General features: G+C 37.3%; 1 non-coding gene across 1 annotated transcript; it reads right to left on the bottom strand.

The window, feature by feature from the left end:
* Positions 1-1,926: 1,926 nt before the first annotated feature.
* Positions 1,927-2,033, bottom strand: LOC114234076 (U6 spliceosomal RNA). The gene has a single exon (XR_003620267.1). It is a non-coding gene; the product is annotated as a U6 spliceosomal RNA (small nuclear RNA).
* Positions 2,034-6,571: the final 4,538 nt, after the last annotated feature.

The following is a 6,571-nucleotide window of genomic DNA, read 5'->3' as shown; positions in this document are numbered from 1 at the left end:
GGGGGCAATCAGGCTGGCATGGGAGTGGTTATGGGGTGATCAGGCTGGCAGGCAGAAGCGGTTAGGGGCAATCAGGAAGGCAGGCAGGCAAGCAGTTGGGAGCCAGCAGTCCTGGATTGTGAGAGGGATGTCCGACTGCCCATTTAGGCCCGATCCCTCGAGGGGTCCCAGATTGGATAGGGTACAGGCTGGGCTGAGGGACAACCCCCCTCTGTGCATGAATTTCATGCACTGGGCCTCTAGTATACTAATAAAAAATCAAACCAAACTAATAAAGTTAATTCATTCTGCCATCTAGCAGGTCTTCAGATAAGAGTTATTTATAATTGCATATCAGTATACTCTTTCAAAAATGCTTTGGCCCTAGCAGGTTTGGCTTAGTGAATAGAATGTCAGCCTGTGGACTGAAAGGCGGGGGGGGGGGGCGATGGGGAGCGGGTCCTGGGTTCATTTCTGGTCAAGGGCACTTACCTTAGTTGCAGGCTCAATCCCCAGCCCAGGTCAGGGTGCATGCAGGAGGCAACCAATAGATGTGTCTCTCTCACATTGATGTTTCTCTCTTTGTCTCTCCCCCTCCCTTCCATTCTCTCTAAAAATCAATGGGGGGGGGCGGAATACCCTCCAATGAGGCTTAACAAAAATGTTTTTGGAAAACTTTGAACATGGTTCTGTAAATTTTCAAAATTCAACCAAAGTAAATAATCTGTTAAACAAATCCAGTTGGATTTCATGAGACTTTTATTGTATAAATGTTAAGCACCTATTGAAGAAAGCAGTCAGACTCTAAGTGCCTTTAAGGCCAAGGATATGCTTTATTTTTCTTTTTATTCCAAGTCCAGTGCCCATAGTAGACATTTAATGAATCTTTGTTAAGGGAAGAACAAAATAAGATGGATAGTAGGAAGGAAGAAATGGAAGTGGGAAGAAGAAATGAAGGAATCTGAAGAGCAAAGCCATATTCAAATCTGTCAGAATTTCTCAGAAAGGGCATGTCATTTACGTACATTTAAATACAAGTTGATACTAAGAGGGTAGATCTTCTGTTAAGTGTTCTTACCATAAAAAAGAATAATAATAATATTAAATGAGAGTAAAGTTTGAGAAGTAATGGGTAAGACTATGGCCTTGATGGTAATGATAGTTTTGTGGGTACATTTATCTTCAAACTCAGGAGTTGTATATATTAAATCTGTTCAGCATTTTACATTTCAGTCATATCACAATCAAATGGTTAAACAATAAAGAAATACAAACTGATAAAATGAGAGGAAAGAAGGGTGAAATACATCTGTTAAAGGGCTGTATAGAGAAGAAAACTGATATTGTCTCCAGAGAAATCGTACATACAGAATTTCTGGGGCATGCTACTTTCCTAAGTTGTGTAATCCTAATAAGAGTAAACTACAGGAATGGCAAGGAAGACCCTGAATATGTTTGACTAGTCTCCACATGGATAAAATATAAAGTCCAAAATTTAATAATTCATCTGGCCATCCAAATGTTACATAATATAATTTATGACCAACTGTGTAGACTCAATATCATTGAATCTGTACCCAGGAGAAATCTCAATAGTGGGACATTTGTATTTGTCAAAAATCACAAATATTAATTTAAATAGAATATTTTAAAAATTGAAAGTGTTCCTGGAAAAAGAAGAAAATACAAGGAAAGAGATAAAACTACAGTGTTTAAGAGAAACAGGAAACCAGGAACTAAATTTGTGCACATGAAGATGGCAGACCAGATTTCTACACCCACTCTGTCAAAATTGTTGTATGCTCTTAGAAATAGCACTCTCCATTTCTTTTAATTTTATTTATTGATTTTAGAGAGAATAAAGAAGAGAGAGAGGAAGATTTGCTGTTCTACTTATTTATGCATGCACTGGTTAATTCTTTTTCTTTCCTTCTTTCTTTTTTTTTTTTTAATATGGAACGCTTCACGAATTTGCATGTCATCCTTGCACAGGGGCCATGCTAATCTTCTCTGTATCATTCCAATTTTAGTATATGTGCTGCCAAAGCAAGCACTCACTGGTTGATTCTTATATGTGCCCTGACTGGGGGATCAAACCCGCAACCATGGTATATACCGACTACACTCTAACCAACAAAACTATCCAGCAAGGGCCCCATTCTACATTTCAGTTCTTCAGTTTCTTTATAATCATTTTACATTTGCCAAGTATATACCATCTGATAACTTGGAAGAGAAAAGTCACAACTTTGACAACTGAAAGAACTCAACCAAAAATGCAACACAACTTAAAACATAATACAATGAAGTGGAAAACCTCATCGAGACAAATTATCTCATAGATCCATTTTTTTCTCAGTATATTAGGGAAGAATACTCAATGTCCTCTCTGCTGGGAATTAACTTTACAATATTTGTAACTTCTTCATCTAATCAAAATACAACAATATTTAAATAACATAGGTAGCATAAAATCTTATTGAAAGTAACAATTTTGTTCAACCAACAGATTAATTTTTCCCATTTTTATTTAAGTAGTTTATAGTACTTAAATGTGGAAACCAGTACTGTTAGCAAGGATACGGGTATGGATTGATGAGTGTGCTACAAGACAAATGACAGATTTTTTTCAACTTTACTCAGCAAGGCAGTAACAAGGCCATTAGTCCAAACCCAGAGTCCCTTTACGGCTGTTAGGAAACCTGGGAGAAAGAAACCATTATCTCCTTCAGTGAAAACAATGAGAACCATGGGAATATCAATCCTGATTCCCATCAGGCAGCACTCTGATCACATGATTAGAAAGTGTCCAACTCATTTCAGTGAATTGCATGGGTTACCAGGTGTTTAAGATGAAGCACTGGATGCCTATGACAGACAGAGTATAACAGTTGTGGGCTGAGTTAGTTAAATTAGGAAATTTTTTGCAACTATTGTCACCTGAATAAATATATTGGAATCATACTGAGCCAAAAAGAGAAATTCCATACATTTTGACAAAGAGTGACTCCTAGTGGCCAATCCTTTTTCTATCAACTGGTCACAGGCACACTTTAAGAAGCTCACAGAGCCCAGCTGGCATGGCTCAGTGGTTGAGCATTGACCTATGAACCAGGAGGTCACTGTTCAATTCCTGGTCAGGGCACATGCCCGGGTTGTGGGTCCAATCCCCAGTGTGTGGCATGCAGGGGGCAGCCAATCAATGATTCTCTCATCATTGATATTTTTAGTTCTCTCTCCCTCTCCCTTCCTCTCTAAAATCAATAAAAATATTTAAAAAGCTCACAGACATCTTCTCAACTTCCAAATAATCCACAAATTCAATCAATTCTTTCTTCAGTATGCATTTCAAATCTACCTTTCAATGTCCTCTTTCACTGCCAGCATCCTAGACAAGATTCATCTTACAATAGTCTGTTTGGCTTCCTTAATTATAACACTTTAGCACAGAAAAGTAAACATGTATTCCCTACACATTCGTTTATCCCTATGCTATTCTCTAGGACTAATTTTTATCCCAGGGCAATGTTAGTATTCAGCCCAATAAAACGGCATCCATCTTGGCTTGATCCCTTTGTTTCCTCTGAGTCCTTGGTAACTGGACTCCCTTCTCTGTTCCCTAATCATATTTAATTACATTCTACCACTGAGTCCTGTAGCCTCTTTTATAACTTCATTGACTTTGCTGACAGCCTAATTTCCTAGAGTCTGGTTCCCCGGAACATACCACCAGAGCTCCCCAATGAATGTAATTGCCCAGGCTTCTGCCATCTCTGAAGCACTTCAGCCTCTGCCAAGCACCAGTACCCATCTGCTTTGATCTTGTAATTGGTTTGCATTCTTTTCTAACATGACCTCCCCCAGTTTCAGGTCAGTCTTTGTTTAACCTTAGAAAAAAAATATCCTAATCTTATTCTCATATTCAAAACACTGACTTTGACCAGAGCCTACAGATGTTCCCAGATCAATTAACACATTGCAATTAGTGATTGCTAAAAAAGAATACATAAAGAAAGCTGACATGTTTAAAACAAATTACTACTAGATAATAGAAAAAAAAACCAGCAGTTTTCACTTTCCTGGAATATATGTCTCTTGTGGTTCAACAATTAAAATCATTCAACCAAGTGCTTTAATTTATAAATGTCATAATGTGCAAATTTTTACTCCAAAGTAAATTCTTGAAACACTATTGCTAATTGAAAACTGAAAATGTCAACACTTTCCATTGTATTTTATTGTTCTAAACAATTAGTGTTTTATGTCAGACATAAATAAAATAATGATAAACTTTTTATTTCTAAGGTAATACTTGAAAATCACATTGAATTTAATCATGCCTGCAAGTATGCTTGTTGGAAAATTGGCCTCAAATACTACAAAAGTGCTCTAATATGACTCTGAGTTTTGTGTTGCTTGCATTGTCTTCTGAGTGGTAGAAATGAGAAGACTTCTCTAATAATCAAGGCTGATAGAAAATATCATTAATGCCAGGCTTTTTATTTTTAATCCTCATCCATCGATATTTTTCTATTGATTTTTAGAGAGAGTGATTTTTAGGGAGGGAGAGAGACAGAGAGAGAGAAACATTGATGTGAGAGAGACACATCAATTGGTTGCCTTTTGCAAGCACCCTGACCAAGGCCAGCGATTGAACCTGCAACTGAGGTACATGCCCTTGACCGGAATCGAAACAGAGACCCTACAGTCTGCGGGCCGATGGTCTATCCATTGAGCCATACCAGCTAGGGCAGTGCCAGGCTTTTTAGAGCAGAGGGAGAAGCATGTTTTTATAAGCTTAAGTGGTAGTCAGTAGCGCTGCACAACAAAGAAATAAACAGACCACAGCCATATACCCTTAGTACTTTAAGTAAAACTCTATACTTCAATTACGTTTTTCCTAAAGTATCAAGCCCTTATTTTGACTTACAAATTCTACTTTACCCCCCAAGAGTAACTGAAGGCTGTTAAGGGAAATGATTCTGCATGAGTTCAAAACTTCTAATAGAGCCTTGATGAAAACCCCTTCTCTCTTTTGCATTAGCTGAATCCTCTGGCCAGTCAAGGCAGCCTGTTTCTGGTCCAGCATATTTGAGCCAGAGAAACAGATTCCAAGGAAATCATCACATTCAGGGTGTTCTGAAGCACTTCTCGGCCAAAGTCAGGCCAAAGTCCTTTAGGGAAAGCCAAAAGTCAAAGCCAGGGAGACCAGAAAGAAGTATCAAATCCAAAGAGAGAAACAGGCTCAGTGATGTAGAGATGGAGCCAAGAGTCAGAAGCCAAATAGATACTGGAGTTGAGTGTGGTCAAATGGTTGCAAACAAGACAGCTTTGGCACAACTGCCTTCCAAGAGGGCAGGATCAACATGAATACCTGTGCTTTTCCAATTGGCACCACTGATATTTGTAAAAAAAAGACATTATTATAGCGGCACCTTCCAATATGAGACATCCATTTAGATCATCAGTAATGGAGAACAGGTTACTAACAGAAAAAAAAAAAACACAAACTGTGCCTTCCAATAATGAAAGTTAGAAGTTTTACAAAAGAATTAAAGACAATTAGACAACACAATACAATCTACTTTACCCAATACTCTATTGACTAACGTTCTCTATTGATTGACTCATCTGCAGATCCATAATGCAATTATAATGGATGGTTATAGGTACTTCCTTGGTAACTGATGATCAAATTATATTGTGAATGGTTTGGAAATCAACTGTAATCCATGTTTTTCTTAAATGAGAAATGAATCAAACATTTTAATTGCCTACTTATTGTGTACAATCGAATGAAGATAAAGTACTTTTTAAAATTAGAATATTTTATTAATCACACCAAGATCATGCCAGAAAATATAGTTTTCTGATTAGAGAAAAATATAAAGCTAGCATTAAACATGAGGATGAATGCATTATATCTGCTCTAAATTTTTAAAATGAATACTTTACCTTTGTTAAACATGTACTAAGTGCCAGGTACTAAGTGCCAGGTTAATACTTGACATACATTGTGTCCTTTAATCTGAATGAGCAGTCTGATTTTAATATTTACTATTACTATTTTACAATTGAAAATTAGAGTTGCTTAATAATTTGGTCAGGTTCACACAACCAATAAATAAAGAATCTATCAGTCTTAATAGATAGATAGGCACATAGGAGATACACATAGAAGAATAAGGTGATAGAGAAAAATAAGTAATCCTGCTCATCCCTTTATTTCTGAAATGGCAGACTGCATCACACCCAACTTATAACTGAGAAACTAGGACTTAGGCATGGAACATACTGACATACCTCAATGTGGGTTTGCGGTGGTGAGAAGAGATAAACCAAAGAGCTTATATACTTATATGCATAGCCCATGGACATGGGCAGTAGGGTAGTGAAGACCTGGGGGGATGGGTAGGGGCTGGGAGGAGGGGGGCAAAGGGGGAAAAAGGCAGATATATTTAATACTATCAACAATAAAAAGTTTACTTTAAAAAAAGACAGTGAGGGTAAAAAATTCCAATAGAACTTATCCTTGACCCTTAATTTAGATTGAACTATATGAAATTCCTAGTACTTGAACATTTTGGCCTAC

This window comes from Eptesicus fuscus, chromosome 1 (genome assembly GCF_027574615.1).
Source record: "Eptesicus fuscus isolate TK198812 chromosome 1, DD_ASM_mEF_20220401, whole genome shotgun sequence".
Taxonomy (NCBI): Eukaryota; Metazoa; Chordata; class Mammalia; order Chiroptera; family Vespertilionidae; genus Eptesicus; species Eptesicus fuscus.
Note: the sequence above shows the minus strand (reverse complement) of the source record. Positions and strands in the feature narration are given on the sequence as shown.